The sequence below is a fragment of the Aegilops tauschii genome, chromosome 3 (assembly GCF_002575655.3).
Source record: "Aegilops tauschii subsp. strangulata cultivar AL8/78 chromosome 3, Aet v6.0, whole genome shotgun sequence".
NCBI classification, from domain to species: domain Eukaryota; kingdom Viridiplantae; phylum Streptophyta; class Magnoliopsida; order Poales; family Poaceae; genus Aegilops; species Aegilops tauschii.
Genome location: NC_053037.3, coordinates 580,121,332 through 580,147,328, shown reverse-complemented (window position 1 = coordinate 580,147,328; position 25,997 = coordinate 580,121,332). Strand labels below are relative to the sequence as shown.

General features: G+C 43.4%; 1 pseudogene; it reads left to right on the top strand.

The window, feature by feature from the left end:
- The window catches only part of LOC141042521 (jasmonate O-methyltransferase-like), a 114,920-nt pseudogene extending 91,873 nt beyond the window's left edge, over window positions 1-23,047 (top strand).
- Window positions 23,048-25,997: the final 2,950 nt, after the last annotated feature.

Below are 25,997 nucleotides of genomic sequence, written 5' to 3'. Positions count from 1 at the left end.
TAGGGGGTCCCGAACTGTGCGTCTAAGGTCGATGGTAACAGGAGACAGGGGACACGATGTTTACCCAGGTTCGGGCCCTCTCTATGGAGGTAATACCCTACTTCCTGCTTGATTGATCTTGATGAATATGAGTGTTACAAGAGTTGATCTACCACGAGATCGTAGAGGCTAAACCCTAGAAGCTAGCCTATGGTTATGATAATGAGTATCCGTCCATCCGGACTACGCTCTCCGGTTTATATAGACACCGGAGAGATGTAGGGTTACATGGAGTCGGTTACATAAAAAGGAATCTACATTATTGATCGCCAAGCTTGCCTTCCACGCCAAGGAGAGTCTCGTCCGGACACGTAGAGGGTCTTCGGTCTTCGTATCTTCACGGCCCATCAGTCCGGCCCGTGGCTAACAGGCCGGACGCCCGAGGACCCCTTAGTCCAGGACTCCCTCAGTAGCCCCTGAACCTGGCTTCAATGACGAGGAGTCCGGCGCGCAGATTTGTCTTCGGCATTGCAAGGCGGGTTCCCTTCTTCCGAACTCCAGAATAGTCTTCGGATGTAGTAAGCATATCCAGACCTGTGTATGCAATTGCAGAGAATACAATATTTCTCGATCCCAATCTGCTGACAATTGTTTATGACGTCACGCCCGCCTGGTTATTGTTCCGAACCGTTTGGCTAGCCCGCCGCCCCACGTCTCGGGACGCGGTTTCACTGGCACGTCTTGTCAAAGCAGAGATCGTGTCCCCTTTATTCACGGGATTTTCATCAATGCAAGCGTGGGTAACCCAATCGTCCCCCGGGTACAACTCTTTGGAGATAGGTAAGTCTCGAGACCCAGGAGGAGACGCTCGGTATTCGGGGTCTTTATATAGGGACCCAGACTCGTCTTTTTCCTTTGCGCTTGCTTCTTCCTCAACCCCAGCCACCTCAAGTTCTAACTCTCGGGTTCCAATCACCACCAGCCCCAATCATGTCCGGATCCAGCCGTCCAGGCCGGTGGGTGGCTTCTTCTGTCACGGAGGAGGATATTGCGAAGCTCCGCGCGGCGAGGTATCTGACCCTAGAGATTCTTCATCGGCTCCCAGCAGCAGGGCAGGTTGTACCTACCCCTAGATCCGGCGAGAGGGTAGTATTTGCGGCCCACTTCCTTCACGGGTTAGGGTTCGCGCTTATCCCCTTCGTCCGGGGCCTCATGTTTTACTATGGACTTGATTTTCACGATCTGGCCCCGGACTCTATTCTTCTTATCTCGACATTTATCGTTACGTGTGAGGCCTTCTTCCGGACTACTCCTCCCTTTGGTTTGTGGCTCAAGACCTTTGACGCGAGGCCACGGGTGACAGAGGAGGACATGTAGAATGCGGCAGCGCCATAATAGGCAAGCTTGCCAGCGCGGTTTGGTTTGAAGGATCTTTCGCCGAGTCTTCTGACCTATGGCAGTGATACGTCTCCAACGTATCTATAATTTTTGATTGTTCCATGCTATTATATTACCTATTTTGGATGTTTACGGGCTTTACTTTACACTTTTATATCATTTTTGGGACTAACCTACTAACCGGAGGCCCAACCCGAATTGCTGTTTTTTTGCCTATTTCAGTGTTTCGAAGAAAAGGAATATCAAATGGAGTCCAAACGGAATGAAACCTTCGGGAGCGATCTTTTTGGAACAAACGTGATCCAGAGGACTTGAAGTGCAAGTCAAGAAACAATCGAGGCGGCCACAAGGATGGAGGGCGCCCCCCCTACTGGGCGCGCCCCCTGTCTCGTGGGCCCCTCGAGCGTCCACCGACCTACTTCTTCCTCCTATATATACCCATGTACCCCGAAAACATTAGAAGCGACCACGAAAAACTATTTCCACCGCCGTAACCATCTGTATCCGCGAGATCCCATCTTGGAGCCTTCGCCGGCGCTCCGCCAGAGGGGGAATCGATCACGGAGGGCTTCTACATCAACACCATAGCCCTTCTGATGAGTTGTGAGTAGTTTACCACAGACCTTCGGGTCCATAGTTATTAGCTAGATGGCTTCTTCTCTCTATTTGAATCTCGATACAAAGTTCTCCTCGATCTTCTTGGAGATCTATTCGATGTAACTCTTTTTGCGGTGTGTTTGTCGAGATCCGATGAATTGTGGGTTTATGATCAAGTTTATCTATGAGAAATATTTGAATCTCCTCTGAATTCTTTTATGTGTGATTAAGTTATCTTTGCAAGTCTCTTCGAATTATCAGTTTGGTTTGGCCTACTAGATTGATCTTTCTTGCAATGGGAGAAGTGCTTAGCTTTGGGTTCAATCTTGCGGTGTCCTTTTCCAGTGACAGCAGGGGCAGCAAGGCACGTATTGTATTGTATTGTTGCCATCGAGGATAAAAAGATGGGGTTTATATCATATTGCATGAGTTTATCCCTCTACATCATGTCATCTTTCTTAATGCGTTACTCTTTTCTTTATGAACTTAATACTCTAGATGCATGCTGGATAGCGGTCGATGTGTGGAGTAATAGTAGTAGATGCAAAATCGTTTCGATCTACTTGTCACGGACGTGATGCCTATATACATGATCATGCCTAGATAATCTCATAATTATTCGCTTTCTATCAATTGCTCAACAGTAATTTGTTCACCCACCGTAATACTTATGCTATCTTGAGAGAAGCCACTAGTGAAACCTATGGCCCCCGGGTCTATCTTTTATCATATAAGCTTTCAATCTACTTTTATTTGCATCTTTTACTTTTCCAATCTATATCATAAAAATACCAAAAATATATTTATCTTATCATATTATCTCTATCAGATCTCACTATCGCAAGTGGCGTGAAGGGATTGACAACCCCTTTATTGCGTTGGTTGCGAGTTCTTGTTTGTTTGTGTAGGTGCGTGGGACTTTGGAGGAGCCTCCTACTGGATTGATACCTTGGTTCTCAAAAACTGAGGCAAATACTTACGCTACTGTGCTGCATCACCCTTTCCTCTTCAAGGAAAACCAACGCAAGCTCAAGACGTAGCAAGAAGGATTTCTGGCGCCGTTGCCGGGGAGGTCTTCGCTCAAGTCAAGACATACCAAGTACCCAGCACAAACGCATCTCCCTCGCATTACATTATTTGTCATTTGCCTCTCGTTTTCCTCTCCCCCACTTCACCCTTGCCGTTTTATTCGCCCTCTCTTTCCCAACCTCCTCTCTTTTTCGCTTGCCTTTTTTTTTGCTTGTGTGTTGGATTGCTTGTCGCAATGGCGCAAGATAATACCAAATTGTGTGTTTTTCCAATACCAATAATAATTATTTCCTTAGTACTCCGATTGCTCCTCTTAATGATGCTGAATCTTGTGAAATCAATGCTGCTTTGTTGAATCTTGTTATGAAAGATCAATTTTCTGGCCTTCCTAGTGCCGCTACCCATCTAAACAACTTTGTTGATTTGTGTGAGATGCAAAAGAAGAAAGACACGGATAATGATATTGTTAAATTGAAGTTATTTCTGTTTTCACTTAGAGATCGCGCTAAAGTTTGGTTTTCGTCTTTGCCTAAGAATAGTATTGATTCATGAAATAAGTGCAAAGATGCTTTTATCTCTAAGTATTTTCCTCCCGCTAAGATCATCTCTCTTAGGAACGATATTATGAATTTTAAACAACTTGATCATGAGCATGTTGCCCAATCTTGGGAGAGAATGAAATTGATGATTCACAATTGCCCTACTCATGGTTTGAATTTATGGATGATCATACAAATTTTTTATGCTGGATTGAATTTTGCTTCTAGAAATCTTTTAGATTCGGCCGCGGGAGGCACTTTTATGGAAATCACCTTAGGGGAAGCTACTAAACTCCTTGATAACATTATGGCTAATTATTCTCAATGGCACACCGAAAGATCTACTAGTAAAAAAGTGCATGCTATAGAAGAAATTAATGTTTTGAGTGGAAAGATGAATGAACTTATGAAATTGTTTGCCACTAAGAATGCTCCTATTGATCCCAATTATATGCCTTTGTCTACTTTGATTGAGAATAATAATGAATCTATGGATGTGAATTTTGTTGGTAGGAATAATTTTGGTAACAATGCTTATAGAGGAAACTTTAATCCTAGACGGTTCCCTAGTAATTCCTCTAATAATTATGGAAATTCCAACAATAATTCTTATGGTAATTTTAACAAGATACCCATTGATTTTGAGAATAGTGTGAAAGAATTTATGATCTCTCAAAAGAATTTTAATGCCTTGCTTGAAGAAAAATTGCTTAAAGTCGACGATTTGGCTAGGAACGTTGATAGACTTTCGCTTGATGTTGATTCTTTGAAACTTAGATCTACTTCTCCTAAGCATGATATCAATTAGTCTCTCAAAGTTATGAGAATTTCCATTGATGAGTGCAAAGAAAGAACCGCTAGATTGCGTGCTAAGAAAGATTGCTTCGTAAAAGCGTGTTCTTCTAGTTCCCATGAAAATAATGATGAGGATCTAAAAGTTATTGATGTGTCCCCTATTAAATCTTTGTTTTGCAATATGAATCTTAATAATGATGGGACTGGAGATGAGTCAACTTCAATTAAAAGGCGTCTCGATGATTCGGAGTTTTTAGATCTTGATGCTAAATTTGGTAAAAGTGGGATTGAAGAGGTCAAGACTTTAAATAGCATTGAACCCACTATCTTGGATTTCAAGGAATTTAATTATGATAATTATTCTTTAGTAGATTGTATTTCCTTGTTGCAATCCGAGTTGAATTCTCCTCATGCTTATAGTCAAAATAAAGCTTTTACCAAACATATTGTTGATGCCTTGATGCAATCTTATGATGAAAAACTTAATTTGGAAGTTTCTATACCTAGGAAACTTAATGATGAGTGGGAACCTACTATAAAGATTAAAATTAAAGATCATGAATGCTATGCTTTGTGTGATTTGGGTGCTAGTGTTTCCACGATTCCAAAAACTTTATGTGGTATTCTAGGTTTCCATGATCTTGATGATTGCTCTTTAAATTTGCACCTTGCGGATTCCACTATTAAAAGCCTATGGGAAGAATTAATGATGTTCTTATTTTTGCAAATAGGAATTATGTGCCCGTAGATTTTATCGTTCTTGACATAGATTGCAATCTTCCTTGTCCTATTATTCTTGGTAGACCTTTCCTTAGAACGATTGGTGCAATTATTGATATGAAGGAAGGGAATATTACATTCCAATTTCCATTAAGGAAAGGCATGGAGCACTTTCCAAGAAATAAAGTTAAATTACCTTATGAATCTATCATGCGAGCTACTTATGAGTTGAGTGCCAAAGATGGCACCACTTAGATCTATCCTCGCTTTTATGCCTAGCTTGGGGCGTTAAACAATAGCGCTAGTTGGGAGGCAACCCAATTTTATTTTTTGTTTTTTTGTTTTTGCTTCTGTTTAGTAATAAATATTTCATCTACCTTCTGTTTAGATGTGTTTTTATGTTTTAATTAGTGTTTGTGCCAAGTTAAACCTATAGGATCCTCTTGGATGATAACTATTTGATCTTGCTGAAAATTCCAGAAACTTTCTGTTCACGAAAACAATTGTTTAAAATCACCAGAACGTGATAAAATACTGATTCCAATTGCAGTAGATCAATAAACAAATTATCTAGGTCTTCCTATTTTGGTAGATTTTTCTGGGTTCCAGAAGTTTGTGTTAGTTACAGATTACTACAGACTGTTCTGTTTTTGACAGATTCTATTTTTCGTGTGTTGTTTGCTTATTTTGATGAATCTATGGCTAGTAAAATAGTTTACAAACCATAGATAAGTTGAAATACAGTAGGTTTAACACCAATATAAATAAAGAATGAGTTCATTACAGTACCTTGAAGTGGTGTTTTGTTTTCTTTCGCTAACGGAGCTTACGAGATTTCTGTTGAGTTTTGTGTTGTAAAGTTTTCAAGTTTTGGGTAAAGATTTGATGGATTATGGAACAAGTAGTGGCAAGAGCCTAAGCTTGGGGATGCCCATGGCACCCCAAGATATTCAAGGATAACCAAAAGCCTAAGCTTGGGGATGCCCCGGAAGGCATCCCCTCTTTCGTCTTCGTCTATCGGTAACTTTACTTGGAGCTATATTTTTATTCGCCACATGATATGTGTTTTGCTTGGAGCGTCTTGTATGATATGAGTCTTTGCTTTTTAGTTTACCACAATCATCCTTGATGTACACACCTTTTGGGAGAAACCCACATGATAGGAATTTATTAGTATACTCTTTGTGCTTCACTTATATCTTTTGAGCTAGATAGTTTTGCTCTATGTGCTTCACTTATATTTTCTAGAGCACGGCGGTGGCTTTATTTTGAAGAAATTCTTGATCTCTCATGCTTCACTTATATTATTTTGAGAGTCTTTTAGAACAGCATAGTATTTGCTATGGTTATAAAATTGGTCCTAGAATGATGAACATCCGAGTTGGGTATAATAAAAACTATCATAGAAAGTGCATTAAACACTTTGATCAATTTGATGCTTGATAATTTTTTTGAGATATAAATGTGGTAATGTTAGAGTCATGCTAGTTGGGTAATTATGAAATTGAAAATACTTGTGTTGAAGTGGGCAAGTCTCGTAGCATGCACGTATGGTAAAAGTTGTGTGACAAATTTGTTGCATGGAGTGCTCTTTTAATTGTCTTCCTTATGAGTGGCGGTCGGGGACGAGCGATGGTCTTTTCCTACCAATCTATCCCTCTAGGGGCATGCGTAGTAGTACTTTGCTTCGAGGGCTAATAAGCTTTTGCAATAAGTATACGCACATTTACGCACATTTACCCTTCCACTTAGCTAGCCTCTATTATGCCGCGCAACCTTCGCCGGTATCATGAACCCAACATTTACCTTCCTCAAAACAGCCACCATACCTAACTATTATGGCATTTCCATAGCCATTCCGAGATATATTGCCATGCAACTCTCCACCGTTCCGTTTATCATGACATGCTTCATCATTGTCATATTGCTCTTTGCATGATCATGTAGTTGACATCGTATTTTTGGCAAGGCCACCTTCATAATTTTTCATACATGTCACTCTTGATTCATTGCATATCCCGGTACACCGCCGGAGGCATTCACGTAGAGTCATATTTTGTTCTAAGTATTGTTGTAATTCTTGAGTTGTAAATCAATAAAAGTGTGATGATCTTCATTATTAGAGCATTGTCCCAAGTGAGGAAAGGATGATGAAGACTATGATTCCCCCACAAGTCGAGATGAGACTTCGGACTTAATAATAATAGTAATAAAAAGAGGCCAAAGAAGCCCACCAAAAAAATGAGATAAAAGAGAGAAGGGACAATGTTACTATCTCTTTTCCACACTTGTGCTTCAAAGTAGCACCATGATCTTCATGATAGAGAGTTTCCTATGTTGTCACTTTCATATACTAGTGGGAATTTTTCATTATAGAACTTGGCTTGTATATTCCAACGATGGGCTTCCTCAAAATGCCCTAGGTCTTCGTGAGCAAGAAAGTTGGATGCACACCCACTTAGTTTCTTTTGTTGAGCTTTCATATATTTATAGCTCTAGTGCATCCGTTGCATGGCAATCCCTACTCACTCACATTGATATCTATTAATGGGCATCTCCATAGCCCGTTAATACGCCTAGTTGATGTGACACTATCTTCTCCTTTTTATTTGCCCTCATAACCACCACCATATACCACATATAGTGCTATGTCCATGGCTTGCGCTCATGTATTGCGTAAGAGTGAAGAAGGCTGAAGCGCGTTAAAAAGTATGAACCAATTGCTCGGCTTCTCATCAGGGTTGTGCATGATGGGAGTATTGTGTGTAATAGAAATGAAGCATGGCCTAACTATATGATTTTGTAGGGATAAGCTTTCTTTGGCTATGCTATTTTGATAAGACATGATTATTTGTTAGTATGCTTGAAGTATTACTATTTTTATGTTTTAAGGACTTTTATCTTGAATCATTTGGATCTGAACAATCATGCCACAATAAAGAAAATTACATTGAGAATTATGCTAGGTAGCATTCCACATCAAAAATTCTGTTTTTATCATTTTCCTACTCGAGGACGAGTAGGAATTAAGCTTGGGGATGCTTAATACATCTCCAATGTATCTATAATTTTTTATTGTTCCATGCTATTATATTACCTGTTTTGGATGTTTACGGGCTTTACTTTACACTTTTATATCCTTTTTGGGACTAACCTACTAACCGGAGGCCCAGCCCGAATTGCTGTTTTTTTGCCTATTTCAGTGTTTCGAAGAAAAGGAATATCAAACGGAGTCCAAACGGAATGAAACCTTCGGGAGCGATCTTTTTGGAACAAACTTAATCCAGAGGACTTAGAGTGCAAGTCAAGAAAAATCGAGGCGGCCACGAGGGTGGAGGGCGCGCCCCCTGTCTCGTGGGCCCCTCGAGCGTCCACCGACCTACTTCTTCCTCCTATATATACCCATGTACCCCGAAAACATCAGAAGCGACCACGAAAAACTACACCGCCGTAACCTTCTGTATCCGCGAGATCCCATCTTGGAACCTTCGCCAGCGCTCCGCCGGAGGGGGAATCGATCATGGAGGGCTTCTACATCAACACCATAGCCCTTTCGATGAGTTGTGAGTAGTTTGCCACAGACCTTCGGGTCCATAGTTTTTAGCTAGATGGCTTCTTCTCTCTCTTTGAATCTCAATACAAAGTTCTCCTCGATCTTCTTGGAGATCTATTCGATGTAACTCTATCATAAAAATATATTTGCAAGTGGTCGTGAAGGGATTGACAACCCCTTTATTGCGTTGGTTGCGAGTTCTTGTTTTTTTTTGTAGGTGCGTGGGACCTTGGAGGAGCCTCCTACTGGATTGATACCTTGGTTCTCAAAAACTGAGGGAAATACTTACGCTATTGTGCTGCATCACCCTTTCCTCTTCAAGGAAAACCAACGCAAGCTCAGGACGTAGCAGGCAGCAGGGGTGGTTTTACATCAGCGAGCCGCGTGGCTCCAGGTGGGCGGCTACGCCCGCGTTCTGACCTGGCCCTCCCATCCAGCTTGCTTCATGGATCAATAAGGGATTGGACTAGGGATCAGCCAGTGACGTGCAGACTCTGCAGAGTCGCATTCGAAGCCTCATCGAGAAGGGCCTCGACCTAGTGAACGTCGTTCAAGTGATGCTAGTCCGCCGGACCTTGCCATGTCAGCTGCGGCCCCTCCTAATCCAGAAGGACGGCGGACTCTTCAGCACTTCTTCGGCACCACGCAGGAAGGAATGTGGAAATTATATTTCGGGGAACGAGGGCCTTGGCCGGACACCACCGAAGATGTTGGCCTTGACTAGAATCATGCGGACACTGAGGTAAGTATCCGCTTTCCACACACCTTTCATTCAAGCATCTCTTGACGAGATACCGAGCAACCCGTCTCCATACAGGACTGGATAAAGAAAGCGGTATTAATCTGGTGTCCGGCGCCCCTTCCCGAAGACTCCGCGACCGCATTGCTGACGAGAATGCTGGCACTGACACCGTACCAGGTGTCTGCAGGGGAGGGCGAGAACAAGGACACCAGAGGTGATCTCTGCCCTGAAGATAAATTGGACACTGTGTTCGGGGAAACCAAAACCCTTTCGCCCGAGGGCAAAGGTGCAGAGGAAGCCCTCTATGGTAAGAAGAGGGCCGCTTCCGAAGATCAGGAGGGGAAGCCGTCCAAGAGAGGAAAAACGCCTTCGACGGGCAGCTCGGGCCGGGCAAGCGATGTTGCCGTAGAACTTTATGATGAGGACAAACCTCTGGCCAAACCGTAAGTGAAGCGGGGCACTTTAAACGTACCTCATTCTTTTCCTATCAGTGAAGTAATCGTCCGATATATGTACATCCTCACAGGTTAACGCCTGGTTTTTCTCAACCGTCCTCCTCCTCGGGAGACCTTCTTCCGGAGATGATGGAGAGTGGTACGCCTTCTCCGGCTTCCTCGCCCAACAGGGCGGATGAATCTGATGTATCATCCCGGAGGGCTCCTCTCGATCGACAAGCAGTGCAAGGGACGAAGAAGGCATTACCCGAAGGTGGTGCCTCTGTCCCTTAGGGTTCGGAAGTCAAGAATGACGGCCTCGCACTATCCGGTTTACAGCCGGAAACAATTCTGGAGGCGAGTAAGCGGATTCCTTCAAAGGAATGTCGTACTCCGACGGTGGTGTCCGAAGACCCCGGAGCGCCGGAACTGCTGACGGACATGCTGCGACAAGCGTCCGTTTCAGAGGAGCACCGTGCCTTGATGGTTACGGTGGTCGAAAAGGTTCTATCCGCGAAAAGCGGATTGAACGAGGCCTTCACGAGCCTTCTAAGAGGCTTCGAGGTTTGTGATGTAACTTTGCCAATTGAATTTTATTGACAGAATGCACCTGTTGTATATGCAGTAGCCACTGAGACTCGGATTGTCTGCCGAAGGAGGCGATCGGAGGATCAAAAAGATATGCTTAGGTACTAACCTTGATTTAATTTTAAATACAGGCTGTCTCCTCCCCGGCAGCTACCCGGAATACGGAAGTGGCCGAACTGCATCGAAAGCTGGATATTGCGGGGGATGACATTGCATTGATCAACAGGCATCTTGACGACTCGCAAGGTATATATTTCGAGCATTCTTTACACCAATTTGCTTGTAATTGAGGCCTGACGCGGAAGAGAGCTTTATATGAAATGTGCATGAAGGCAGATGGTGCTGCCGCTGTTGAAGCTCTTCAGGCGGAGCTAGCCCGGGCCACGGAGCAGGCCCGGTGTAGTAATGCGGCTGCCGAAAAGGCATCGGCTGATCTTAGAGCCGAACAAGCAGCTCGGCGCCAAAATGAGGAGAAAATATCCGCACTGGCGCTTGAATTGGAGAATGCTGCCAGCCGCTGTGAATATCTTGAGAAGGAGAGTAAAGCTAAAACGGCTGAGCTTGATAAGGCCTTACAAGAGGTGAGTGAAGCTCGGTCTGAATCCAGGGTAGCTCGGGAAGAGATTCGGCATGCTAAGGAGATAGCGGCCGGTAAGCCCTTTTTGCTTCAGACCAAGTTCGGCGATCCGGACTATGCTCAACTGAACCAGGTCTGGAGTTCTCCGGCTGAATTTTTGGACTTGCCGAAGAGTTCTTCCGATGCGGCGCAGTTTGCCCAAGCGCAAGAGGGGTATGCAACGGAGAAGCTTTTCTGGTCACAATTTGGCGCATCAAAGCGCACTCTGCTGCTGAATGAACAGATGTCCCAGTGGGCCAAACTTCATAGGATATCCGGCGACGCCATGAAGAACGTCATAATCCGGTTGTGGCCCAATGAGCCAATTCCAAAGAGTTATTTTGGCTTAGTGCAGCATCTTGTTGACGTGGTGCCGCGTATCGACGCTGTGAAGCGGTCGGCGTGCATTGAAGGTGCACGGATGGCTCTTGCCCGAGTCAAGACATTCTGGAGGAAGATGAGGACCATCGATGTTGCGGCAAAGAGTCCGCCCAAGGGCAAGGACCATAAGGAGCCGGAGCATTATTTTGAAGACGCCCTGGAAGCCGCCTACCTGATAGAGGGTCAATGCTCAAAGAACATAATGTTCAAGTGAGGTGTATTAGAGTTGTAAAAGACAATTTTACAATTGATATATTTTTATATTTTGCTCAAAAGCTTGTGCTCCTCCTGTGGGGCCGTTTTAATATAATCTGAAAGGTTTCCAGTCGTCAGCTTCAGCCCCCTCGTGGAAGTACGGGGGTGTTCGGAAAAAGCATGTAATCACTCTTGATCCAACGTCTTGGTCCATAAAGGAGGTGACAATGCGGCGAACCAGGCAATCGGACTATAGGGCGTTAACACTTTCACTTAGCCATAGGAGTTTTATAGTTGGGGCTACGACATAGCCCCTGGTGTGCATACGACTTATTCCGCTGTGGTGCGTTACATATATGACCGGAAAAGGAGGTCCTTCGTGTTACACGGGGGAATCGCGACAGATTCCGATAAGTCATCGAGTGGTTGACCAGCTCGCGCAGCATCATGACAGTCGGTTTTCGGCTTTCTCTACTGAGGTGCTCATCCGGTCTAAGCCAGGGCACAATCGCAGTAGTTCTCCCTTTACTACCCTAGCCAATAGAGCGGAACGTAGGGTAGCAAGCACAGGAGCCGGGCAACCCAACCATTGACCCAAGACATGATTCGGAGCTGATGCATATAAGGCCAAAACTCGTGACACCGAAGTATGCTATAAAGCTGTTCGGACTTTGTTGGCAACTCATTTGTTCCCGTACCGAGCCCCTGGCAGGTAATGCCAAGGTGCATATGTAGAGCGGCCATTAAGGCCGTACTCATTGTTGAGAGAGTACGGAAGATTCGTTCGGATAAAGTTTTACTGGGAGCAGAGCAATATGCCAATGATAAATTAATATATAAAAAACCACAAACCCAGCTATTTGACATGCTCGGGGTCGGGAACGGAGGGAAAAAGGCATAATACAGGCTCAAAAATAAAGAGTGCGGTCTACAAAAAGTTATTTTGGACCTCCTGTCGCACGTCTGCGTCGCCCGTCCTCGGGGGTGGGGAAATCCTTAACGGGAGTAGCCCCTTAGGTGAGTGTACGGATCCGAACTCCGATAGAGTCTGTTGTAGATGTTGTCCTTTTCGTCACCCGTTTCTTAAGAGATAATAAAGAAAGAAAAACAGAAAATGGATAAAAAATGTTACGGGAATGTTTGCAGGGTTGTTCGCATTGTGCTTCCGTCGACGCCATGGTATCTGGAGTGCGTAGTGATGTACGCGCGGTGTAAATCTTGCTGGTATAGGAGGTGGGTGACGGAAGCCGAACTGCTATTTCCGTTCCGGGAGTGGTCGTACTTCGGAGGGAAACTGTTTCTGGCCCCTGGTATTCGGCTAGTGAGCCACTCCGTCGTCTTTATCGCTTGGCGGCCTCCTCCCTTTGTGTTCGGCGTTGAGCTTGCCTGCCTGCTTGAAGACCCAACAATTTCTATTGGTATGATTAGCTGGCTTATCAGGATGGCCGTGAATCTGGCAAGGTCGGTCCAATATCCTGTCAAGGGTGGATGGTCCGTCTTGGTTTGCCTTTAGTGGCTTCTTCCGTTGACCGGGTTTTGGATTATTAAATCCTGCGTTGACCGATGTGTCGCATGAACATTCATTGTTATTGCGACTGTTGTGTTCGGTTCGTCGTGGCTTGCCGTTGCCGTCTCGGATTTCGAAGGTGCCCGGGTCACTGGCGTTATTGCTTTTACGAGCGAGCCAGTTGTCTTCTCCCACACAAAAGCGAGTCATTAGAGCGGTAAGGGCTGTCATGGACTTGGGTGCTTCCTGGCCAAGGTAACGTGCTAGCCATTCATCCCGAACGCTATGCTTGAAGGCCGCGAGGGCTTCCGCGTCCGGACAGTCGACAATTTGGTTCTTTTTGACTAAGAAGCGAGTCACCTACCAGGGATAGGCTTTTTAGTGAGTTTAGTACGTCGCCCATGGGCGAGTGTTGGAAAAAATCTGCGGCGCTGAACTTGAAGATCGATAACCGATCGAGTTCGGTAGCTGCGGACTCGCAGGGTTCGGAGCTCGTCGCCAGAGGCGAGTCCGGGCCTCCGTGGATACAGATATCATGCGAAGTAGAATCTGTGTGCGGCTCCAACGCCGCGGAATCGGTAGCCTCCGTGATGGGGTTGAGCTTCCCATCTTTGGATGGCTCGATCTGCTCCAGATCTAAGGCCAGAGCTATTGCAGGAGCCATCTCCTGGATGCGGCCCGATGACACGTTTAAGCCATGCTTATCGGGGCGAAGGGGAGTGGTTGCCGCGGTCTCAAATCCGTTGAAGATCAAGTCTCCACGGATGTCCGCGGCATAATTCAAGTTTCCGAACCTGACTTGATGGCCAGGGGCGTAGCTATCGATCTGCTCAAGATGGCCAAGCGAGTTGGCCCGCAGTACGAAGCCGCCGAATACGAAGATCTATCCGGGGAGGAAGGTTCCTCCCTGGGCAACGTCATTATAGACGATCGAAGAGGCCATCGGACCCTTTGCCGACGGCACAGTGGAACTCTCAATGAAAGCACCAATGTCGGTGTCAAAACCGGCGGATCTCGGGTAGGGGGTCCCGAACTGTGCGTCTAAGGTTGATGGTAACAGGAGACAGGGGACACGATGTTTACCCAGGTTCGGGCCCTCTCTATGGAGGCAATACCCTACTTCCTGCTTGATTGATCTTGATGAATATGAGTGTTACAGGAGTTGGTCTACCACGAGATCGTAGAGGCTAAACCCTAGAAGCTAGCCTATGGTTATGATAATGAGTATCCGTCCATCCGGACTACGCTCTCCGGTTTATATAGACACCGGAGAGATATAGGGTTACATGGAGTCGGTTACATAAAAAGGAATCTACATGATTGATCGCCAAGCTTGCCTTCCACGCCAAGGAGAGTCCCGTCCGGACACGTAGAGGGTCTTCGGTCTTCGTATCTTCACGGCCCATCAGTCCGGCCCGTGGCTAACAGGCCGGACGCCCGAGGACCCCTTAGTCCAGGACTCCCTCAAAACCCTTCTCCCATCTAGGGACAAGGTCAAGGAAGAAGAAGAAGAAGAAGAAGGGGGGCCCTCTCCCCCTCTCTTCCGATGGCGCCGGAACGCCGCCGGGGCCATCATCATCACCGCAATCTACACCAACAACTTCACCGCCCTTGTGACCAACTCTTCCCCCCTCTATGCAGTGGTGTAAACCCTATTTTACCCGTTGTAATCTCTACTTAAACATGGTGTTGAACGCTATATATTATTTCCCCATGATGTATGGCTATCCTATGATATTTGAGAAGATCTGTTTTGTCCTATGGGTTAATTGATGATCGTGATTGGTTTTAGTTGCATGTTTTATTATTGGTGTTGTCCTATGGTGCTCTCTGTGTGGCGCAAGAGTGAGGGATTCCCGTTGTAGGGTGTTGCAATACGTTCATGATTTGCTTATAGTGGTTTGCTTGAGTGACAGAAGCATAAACCCGAGTAAGGGGGTTGTTGCGTATGGGATAAAGATGACTTGATGCTTTAACGCTATGGTTGGATTTTACCTTAATGATCTTTAGTAGTTGCGGATGCTTGCTAGAGTTCAAATCATAAGTGCATATGATCCAAGAAGAGAAAGTATGTTAGCTTATGCCTCTCCCTCAAATAAAATTGTAATAATGATTACCGGTCTAGTTATCGATTGCCTAGGGACAAATAACTTTCTTGCGTGACAACAAGCTCTCTACTAAAACTAACATAGTTGTGTCTTCATCTAAACAGCCCCTAATTTTTATTTACGTGCTCTTTATATTCTTGCAAACCTATCCAACAACATCTACAAAGTACTTTTAGTTCCATACTTGTTCTAGGTAAAGCGAACGTCAAGCGTGCGTAGAGTTGTATCGGTGGTCGATAGAACTTGAGGGAATATTTGTTCTACCTTTAGCTCCTCGGTGGGTTCGACACTCTTACTTATTGAAAGAGGCTACAATAGATCCCCTATACTTGTGGGTTATCAGTGTGCTGATTATGCTAATTACATTGTTGCTAAATATTTGTCACCTAGCTTTACATACCAACAAAGGAAAAAATTCTTCTATGATTTAAGACATTACTTTTGGGATGAGCCACATCTTTATAAAGAAGGAGTAGATGGTATTATTAGACGTTGTGTACCTGAGCATGAACAGGGACAAATCCTACGGAAATGTCACTCTGAGGCTTATGGAGGGCATCATGCTGGAGATAGAACTGCTCACAAGCTATTGCAATCTGGATTTTATTGGCCTACTCTCTTCAAGGATGCCCGTAAGTTTGTCTCATCTTGTGATGAATGTCGAAGAATAGGTAATACCAGTAAGCGTCAAGAAATGCCTATCAATTATTCACTTGCTGTTGAACCATTTGATGTTTGGGGATTTGATTACATGGGACCTTTTCCTTCCTCTAATGGGTATACACATATTTTGGCTGCTGTTGGTTATGTTACTAAATGGGTAGAAGCTATTCTAACTTGTAGTGCTGATCACAACACCTCTATTAAAATGCTTAAGGAAGTTATTTTCCCAAGGTTTGGAGTCCGTAGGTATTTAATGACTGATGGTGGTTCACACTTTATTCATGGTGCTTTCCGTAAAATGCTTGCCAAGTATGATGTTAACCATAGAATTGCATCACCCTATCATCCTCAGTCTGGTGGTCAAGTTGAACTTAGCAATAGAGAAATAAAATTAATTTTGCAAAAGACTGTCAATAGGTCCAGGAAGAATTGGTCTAAGAAATTAGATGATGCACTTTCGGCTTATAGAACAGCGTATAAAAATCCTATGGGTATGTCTCCTAACAAAATGGTTTATGGAAAAGCTTGTCATTTGCCTCTTGAGTTAGAACATAAAGCTTTTTGGGCAGTGAAAGAGCTCAACTATGATTTCAAATTTGTTGGTGAAAAGAGGTTATTTGATATAAGCTCATTAGATGAACAGAGAACCCAAGCATATGAAAATGCAAAGTTATTCAAAGAGAAAGTTAAAAGATGGCATGAAAAAAGAATCCAAAAGCGTGAGTTTAAAGTCGGAGAATATGTTCTTTTGTACAACTCTCATTTTAGATTTTTTGCAGGAAAGCTCCTCTCGAAATGGGAAGGCCCATATGTCAGCGAGGAGGTTTACCGGTCTGGTGCCATCAAAATAAATAATTCCGAAGGTACTAACCCGAAGGTTGTTTATGGGCAACGAATAAAGCATTATATCTCAGGTACGCCTATTAATGTTGAAAGTAATATTATCCAAACTTTGACACCGGAAGAACACATAAAAGAGTCCTTCCGGAACACTCCAGAATCGTGAAAATAAGGAGGTACGTGATACGGTAAGTAAACGGACTCCGAAAAATCTGCAAAAATATTTTTTATCAGTTTTGGAACATTTTAGAATTTTGGAAATAAAGAAACTACCAGGAAGCGTCCCCTGGTGGGCACAAGACACCAGGGCACGCCAGGCTTGCCTGGCGCGCCCAGGTGGGTTGTGCCCACCTGGGACACCTTCCGTACTCCGTTTTTCTTCCATGTACTTGTCCCCCAAGATAAAAACATCTATATATACTTCCCGAACCTGTTAACCACCGTATCGCGAAGAAAACCTCTGTTCTCTTTTCTTGCTGCTTTCTGCGTAGATCTGAAAATATGTCACCTCAAGACTCTGAAGGAGAGAGCTATGTTGTTGATCTCATCGCAAACCCCAAGTCCTATGGGGATGAGAAGCACTATGGCTGGACCTCCGAAGAGGATGAAGATGAATCGATTCCTCCCGGTTCAAAAATGAAAGCATGGAGGCGTTATGCAAGAGGATAATAAAACTCGAGATAGATAGCGAGTTGATGATGGAGAATTTTACTCTCAGTCAGAAGCTGAAGGAAGTAAAGGGCAAATCCCCTACCTTCTCACCACCACCACCACCATCTTCTTCACCACCAAAGGAGAACTAAGTATCGGGTATAGGCACTCCCCTTGGCTTCCGCCAAGCTTAGGGGAGGTGCCCTGGTATCATATCATTCCACTATCTTTTTGCTTTTACTTATCTTAGTTCGATCTTTTTGCTTTAGATAAAATAAAGTTTAGTTCGATCCTTTCTTCTTTGAGAGTTTACTTAGTGATCTATCATTGTAATCGTGTGCAAGTTATATAATAAAGTTTAGTTTGAGTTTTTGCTTTATTTACTTTCATGTTGCAAATAAAAGAAAAGAAATAAGAAATAAAAATAGAAAGGAAATAAATCAATAAGATTATATACTAATCCTATGGTAGGTGATGGCACCACATAAGGAAAAGTATAAGTAGAAATTTTATTAGAGATTGACAAACATAGCATTAGTCAATGATGCAACTCATGAAAGAATTAATAAGGGAAGAGAAGATTCACATATAAATATACTATCCTAGAAATCTTTTATGATTGTGAGCCCTCATCAAAATATTATATGCCAAAATTACTGACGTTGGACAAGGAAGACAACTTAATGATTAATGTTTGTTTATATTCACATAGAAGTCATATTGTCATAGATCCTTCAACATGTGGTGCTTGCCCCTATCTTTGCTAGCCAAAAATTCCGCACTAAGTAGAGATACTACTTGTGCATGCAAAAACCCTTAAACCCAAATCTTTTTCAAGTGTCCACCATACCTACCTAGGGATTGAGCAAGATCCCTCAAGTAAGTTGTCATCGGTGCAAAAAGGCAATAAAAATTGCTTCTAAATATGTGAGATCATTTAGAGTAAGAGAAAATTGAGCGTTGTACGAACTTGGATGACAAAGAATAAAAGCGACAGACTGCATAATAAAGGTTGTCATCTTAAGGGGCAATACAACGTGACGTTCTCTTGCACTAAGGGATTGAGCATGCAAACAATTAAGCGCATGGCAACATCTGCTTCCCTCTGCAAAGGGCCTATCCTTTACTTTTATGTATTTACTTTTATGCAAAGAGTCAAATTTTTCCTTCTATTCCTTTTTATTTTCTCTTTGGCAAGCATCATGTGGTGAGGAAAGATCTAGGCACATATGTCCAGTTGAATATAGATAACATGAGTTATTATTGTTGACATCACCCTTGAGGTGAGTATGTTGGGAGGCGAAACTATAAGCCCCTATCTTTCTATGTGTCCAGTTGAAACGTTTTGCTCATGGGTACGAGGTGAGTGTTAGCAATCATAGAAGACTATATGATGGTTGAGTATGTGGACTTGCTTAAAAGGCTCCGATACGCGACTCTTCCTGAAAAGATGATGAATTGTAGTTGCAAAGTTGACTGAGAACATAGTTTGTTGGTTTCTAATAGAGTTTTTGCTTTATACTTCGATTATGTGATGAACTGTTACTTATTATTCATGGGAAGTATATGATGCAAGTTCTATGATAAAAGTCCTATGTTTAATTTTGTTGTTGTTATAATAATCAACATGATGCTTCTATGTCTGTATTTTGTTTTTATCGACACCTCTCTCTCAAAGCATGTGGACATGTTTTTCGATTTTGGTTTTCGCTTGAGGACAAGCGAGGTCTAAGCTTGGGGGAGTTGATACGTCCATTTTGCATCATGTTTTCTTACTATTAATTATAGCTAATGCCTTTTCTCTCATAATTTGCAAGGTACACACCAAGAGGGAGAATTCCGGCAGCTGGAAATCGGGACCTAGAAAATATACATCAGGCCACCTATTCTGCACAACTCCAAACAGGCTGAAAATTGACGGGGATTTTTTATGGAATATATAAGAAATATTGGAGCCAATGACTACCAGAGGGGGGCCACCAGGTGGGCACAACCCACCTGGGCGCGCCAGGGCCCCCAAGCGCGCCCTGGTGGGTTGTGGCCTCCTCGGCCTACCTCTGGTGCCCATCTTCTGGTACATAAATCATTTTGACCTAGAAAAAACAAGGAGAGATCTTTCGGGACGGAGCGCCGCCGTCTTGAGGCGGAACTTGTGCAGGAGCACTTTTGCCCTCCGGCGGAGCGATTCCACCGGGGGAACTTCCCTCCCGGAGGGGGAAATCATCGTCATCATCATCACCAACAACTCTCCCATCTTGGGGAGGGCAATCTCCATCAACATCTTCAACATCACCATCTCATCTCAAACCCTAGTTCACCTCGTGTATTCAATCTTGTTACCGAACTATAGATTGGTGTTTGTGGGTGACTAGTAGTGTTGATTATATTTTGTAGTTGATTACTATATTGTTTATTTGGTGGAAGGTTATATGTTCAAATCTCATATGCTATTTAATACTCCTCTGATCATGAGCATGTTTATCATTTGTGAGTAGTTACTTTTGTTCTTGAGGTCACGGGAGAAATCATGTTGCGAGTAATCATGTGAACTTGATATGTGTTCGATATTTTGATAGTATGTATGTTTTTATTCCCTTAGTGGTGTCATGTGAACGTCGACTACATGACACTTCACCATATTTGGGCCTAAGGGAATGCATTGTGGAGTACCAATTAGATGGTGGGTTGCGAGAGTGACAGAAGCTTAAACCCCAGTTTATGCGCTATTCCGTAAGGGACCGATTGGATCCTAGAATTTAACGATATGGTTAGAATTTATTCTTAATACTTTTCTCGTAGTTGCGGATGCTTGCAGGAGGGTTAATCATAAGTAGGAGGTTTGTTCAAGTAAGAACAACACCTAAGCACCAGTCCACCCACATATTAAATTATCAAAGTAGCGAACACAAATCAAACCAACATGATGAAAGTGATTAGATGAAATTCCCGTATACCCTCAAGAACGCTTTGCTTATCATAAGAGACTGTTTTGGCCTGTCCTTTGCCTCAAAAGGATTGGGCTACCTTGCTGCATACTTGTTACTATTATCGTTACTTGCTCGTTACAAATTATCTTGCTATCAAACTACTCTGCTACTCACAATTTCGGCACTTGCAGACATGACCTTACTGAAAACTACTTGTCATTTTCTTCTGCTCCTCGTTGGGTTCGACACTCTTACTTATCGAAAAGAGCTACAATTGATCCCATATGCTTGTGGGTCATCACTGTGTCATTTTGCTCCTCTTCTCCTTGCATCCGAGAAAATTGGTGCTTCATATGCTATTGATTTACAGTTTCTGTTTGTTAACACCAAGTCTAAACTGTTGCTTTGATTTTTCCTGTTATGACCAGGACAAGCTACAAGCTCCCAGCGCGTCTGATCCAGGGTTACGGAAGATGGCCATGCTCATGAGCCCCTCTGGATCAAAGTAGGTATTCCTTTCTGCCTCCTTTTGGATTCACTCATATTTTGCCTCGTGGATTGATGGATTTGTCCTATGGTACTGTTATTGTAAAGTCTGGTCCTCATTTACTTTCTGTAATTGATTGCCTGCTTGATGAGGCTATACCAACTGTCTAAATTTTGAATGCATGCTAGCTAAGGCTTTATTAAGCCCTTGGTGTTGATTGAGCGTTTGCTCCTCTAATGTTCATGAAGTCCATTGTTATATACCTCTCATTGTAGGATGGCAAGTTATGGCAGCTGGAGCATGTCTCATAAGAGAGAGCAATGAAATCCATTGTACTGCTCCGTCAAAAGAAAAGTACATTCTACTGTTATGATAGTAGCAGATGTGCCATCATTTTCTTATTGTATATTCCCTTCGTTCCTGCTATATTCGTGTGTAAGGAAATGTATTCCTGAGATGATTTTTTGTGTTATGTAAACCTAGGAGATGTGTTATGTGATGTGATATGATGGTTGACTTGAATTTGACCTGGAGTTTTCCTAATTTGAATGAAATAATAATGTTGGATGTATGTGTGTGATTGGGCTAAAGTCTGCTTGGGCCAAACAATTCTCAACATTAAAAGGCTGGTCCAAACTGGACAAATAATTGGGTCGAAAAAGGCCACATCCCAAAGAGCATCTAACAATTTTAGAAATGAAATGGAAAAAGTCTTATAAAAAAATGTACTGCATAAAGGCCGAGGGCCAAAAAAATTGCATGAATCTCAAGAACTTAAAAGGCCGAATTATTGGGCTAGGCCCATGTAGCTAGAGAAAATTAACAGAAAAAAAATATATTAAAAAGGTTGAATTAGTGGGCTCGGCCCATTTAAAGCGTCGAACTGGACCGGGCTGATTCTTAACAATGACCTTTTCATTTAGTCGCAATTTTGCCACGTCAGCTTGCCACGTCGGATTCAATGTGGCCTGGGCAGACAGCTAGCGACCAAAACAGAAGGTCGTAGGATCAACGACCTTTTGTTTTGGTCGTTGCCTTCAACGACCTTATCATAAAGAAGGTCATTAATTTTCATTAAAGACGGTCAGCTTTTGACCATCTGTTTTTGGTCACAAAAATGTCGCAAATAAAAAACAATGACCATTCAGCGACCAATAGTGATGGTCGCAAGTTGACATATTTCTTGTAGTGATTACTGCAATCTCCTGAAGTTCTAATAAGGGATCACATCCTAGCATACGACATTGATGCGCATGCTAGGCATGAAATGCTCCCCATGGTCCATGAGGCTTATTCACAGCAGTTCAAGAATGATTTCACACATTTCCTTAAGCTGAGAGCCAATGGAATGGCCCCAAGAGGCTGGATGATTATTTCCATTATTGGGAGGCCTTCTGATGGAAGCACCTTCGAATTCTTGCACACATGGGAAGTCATAGCTCAAACTCTAAGTATCATGGCCTCAGAGGTACATTCCATGGTTTTCCCAGTATAGCATTTTTATCATTTGCGGACAAACATGCGAGCATTTGATCTTTTGATATGAATGATAGGGTGTGATTGATAAAGAGAAGTGTTAGAATTATGTCGAATATTATTGTACAAGGTAGGTTGCAGTTGGACTATGAGTCATATGGTGTGTTGATAGGATTATGGAGTCGTATCCTAATAGGACACTTGTATCCTAGACATCTTATATAATGAGAGGGTAGACACACGATGTAACATATGTCAACGTAATAGCACAGGCACGTGGGGGAGCCGGCGGCATGTGTCGGCATCCCGGGCGGCCGAGTGCGGTATTGTAGTGGTATCATGGGGAGGAGCGTCCATAGTCAGGCCCCGGCGATGTAGCCATATCGATGAACCTGATTAACAAATCTCGATGTCATGCTCGTGTGATTGCTTGGTACTTGATAGATCAACTATACGCCTCGGATTATTCTAACAAGAAGTTTGATTATTTCTATGTGCCGATGTATGGACCTTCCAGTGAGGAGCTGAGGAGATCATCTAAGAATAGGACTCCCTTTTTATCAGGGAGATGCGGGTACGCGGCCCTACAACTCATACGGAAGATGCTCTCCTCACCCAACCATGTTTGTGAACGAGATGAGAGCCATGTCTGAGCCGATAATTGTGCAGCATTTCGGAGACATGATGGATGAGTTCGCCGGGATTGGGAAGTGGTATTGGAGCCTGGAGGGGAACTTGCAGGACATGCTTGCCAAGGACACATTGGTGGCCGTATCGCTCAGCAAGACGGCCATGAAGATCAAAAATCACATGAAGTATTAATTCCTTCAAATGGAATGGTCAGCAACTAAAGTGAAATGACATCTCCATGTGATGCAATAGAAAGCTGCAATGGTAATCAAATATTTCCATACCTAACCAGATGCAACACATTCATGAAGAATGAATCGCAACGGAAATCAGGTGCAAGTTGCTAGTTAACAAAGAGGACAATATTAATTTTTTGCTAAAAGAAGCAATGAGGATAGTATGCCTCACTTCATTGCCAGCAAAAACAAAACTTAGATATAACAAACACATCTACCTATGCCAAATATTTAGTATTCAGAAGACAACTCGGCAATCAATATATTAATCCACTCGGTAATTCAGCTAAATATTTAGTATTAAGAAAGAGAAGGAACTCGGTAAGAGGCCAACTCAATTATCCAGTTCAAGTAGCAGAGACATGATGCAGCTAGATTGGTAATTATTGAGTACTAAGAAGATGGTAATCCATGTCCAAGCTGAGGCAAATCTTCGCCCGGTGAATAGTAAGTTCAAAAAATGTTGAAAAAATAAAAAAATCTGAATTTTCTATCGAAGATTCTGAAGTGCGCTACCAGCATGCAAATTTTTGCGGTGAAATGACATTCGAGGAGCCCTACACACAAAAAAACTGCTCTAAATAGTGTGTGCATTCAAAGTTTCTCACAGACTTGATTTTTTTGTTCTGGGAGCTCCTAGAATGTCCTTTCACCCCTAAATTTGGCGCACACACACACACACGTAGTGCATTAGAGCATCTATGATGCCAAAAAAATCATTTTTAAATTTTTTGCTATTATTTCTGAATATATTGTTAATGGGCGGGAGCAGATGAGCCCGGGTTCCAAAATGCCGCTCTCACTCGAAGAGGATCAATAGATACAGAAAGTAAAGCAAAGTCATGCTCCAGTTCAAGAAAACGGAGACATGCATGAGTTGGATCAACTGAGAAATATTTCACACGTGATGCACAACAGAACATTTCACATGAAAGTTGACTAATTTGCAATAATTACATTCAATTGAACGAATGGTTCTCCAACCTCCTCTAAAATCATGTGAAACTAGCAAGTGAACAAATTAAATGGATAATCTGACACATTTCATTATCAACCAGAACAAAACTTAGAAATAGGAAGGCCATTAAAAAAAACTTACAAACATGGAAAACATGCATGTTGCTAAATAAGGATCATTCATTGTTGAAAAGATCTCTAGATATTCTCTCAAAAAACAAGAAGACCGAGATAACAAGGCAAAGTCAATTATTCAGTTCAAAAAATAGATACATGAGACATGTACATTCCTAACTAGTAAGTACTAATAATATTAGAAACTAAATAAAATACGCAAAAAAGATCTCCACTTTTAAAAACTAGAGACACGAGGCAAGTTTGTTAGATCATAATCTAAATTCTCACCATAGTGACTTGATAATTTTAGCACCAACAAGCAAGGTAGTCTATTCAATCTAAAAGCGCATTGGAACAAGCATAGATTTCATGCAAACACATCACAGTGGTAGCTTCTTGACCATAACTTTATATGTACCAACAGACAAGCCAGTGGGCTCCTACTTGATATTGCCCCTCGTGAGGATTAACAGTTATGGTGTTAAGAAACACCACCTCACTCAAGAACAAGTCAGATGAAAGACATATCATTCACAACATAACCCTCTAGTGTTGGGAAGAAGCTATGAGGAACAAGAGTTTGTTTGAGGCGACCTTTGCAATTGAAACTAGCAACCAACTTTCCATCCATGTCAACCTGAAGTAGCCACTTGCCATACTCGACCAACACAAGCACATCACCAGCACAAGAAAAAACCATCGCATTACAAGGACTGCCAAGCTTTCTGCATTGCAGCCTGATCTCCACAATGGGCAATTCAACCCGACACTTGAAAATCCATATCTCGGTTTCATAGTCCTACATCATCCAAATATCAATGATTGTTGCGTCATCATTGAAGATAGACATACCGAGCAATCCATCCATCTCAAACAGAATAGTGCGACCATGAAAAACTGGAGCACACATCTGCCGGAGTGACTCAACTGTGGTTTCGAATAAAGTTATGGTGTTGCTTCCATTACTATGCTGCTTTGGGTGCCAATGCAGCATACCACTAAACAGGATAGGTGGCCCAATGAGACTCCATACATCAGGTGGGAGTCCAATTTGCCTTGGTGGTTGGCCAGATCCCAATACAAAACATAGAAGGCACCTTTACCAGCATACATGATTCGATACTCGTTGGTAGGGCGGTGCCGGTACATTCCCAAGAATGTGAAGCAACAAAGCATCGGCATGTGAGCATACTGACGAGTAGCCGGATTGCAGATGTAGTAAAGTATACCAAGGGGAGAGAGGACCAAGAGGCCATCACAAGAGGCCTCCAAGCGGAAGAAGGCGTGGCTAAATCGAGCGATGGGCTGTTGTAGCCCTGCCCGATGGTCAAAGGGGATGATGCCGCGAGACTCACTATCGGTGTTGTAGAGGAACGGGAGGGTGGGCTGGCGGGCGTGGTGGGCGAGGATTAAGTCGCAGGTGGTGGTGACACAACGCCAGGAACGACAGACGGAGCGACATCGGAGGAGTGATTTGGGGGATAGGCGAATGAGGATCTCCCAAGTGACAATCTCCTCAGGAAGACCGCGGTGGAGAGGTGTCGTTTCTGCTCTTGCTGCCTCTGCCATGGTCGCCGGCTAGGATCTTGGGACCTATGGTGGCGGCGGAAAGGAGGTGGGGATCTTGGATCCTATGGTGACGGCGGAAAGGAGGTATGGATCTTGGGCGAAATGGAGGTGGGGATCTTGGATCCTATGGTGGCGGCGGAAAGGAGGTATGGATCTTGGGCGGAACAGAGGTGGGGATCTTGGATCCTATGGTGGCGGCAGAAAGGAGGTAGGGATCTTGGGTCCTATGGTGGCGGCGGAAAAGAGGTAGGTTAGGTCTTCTA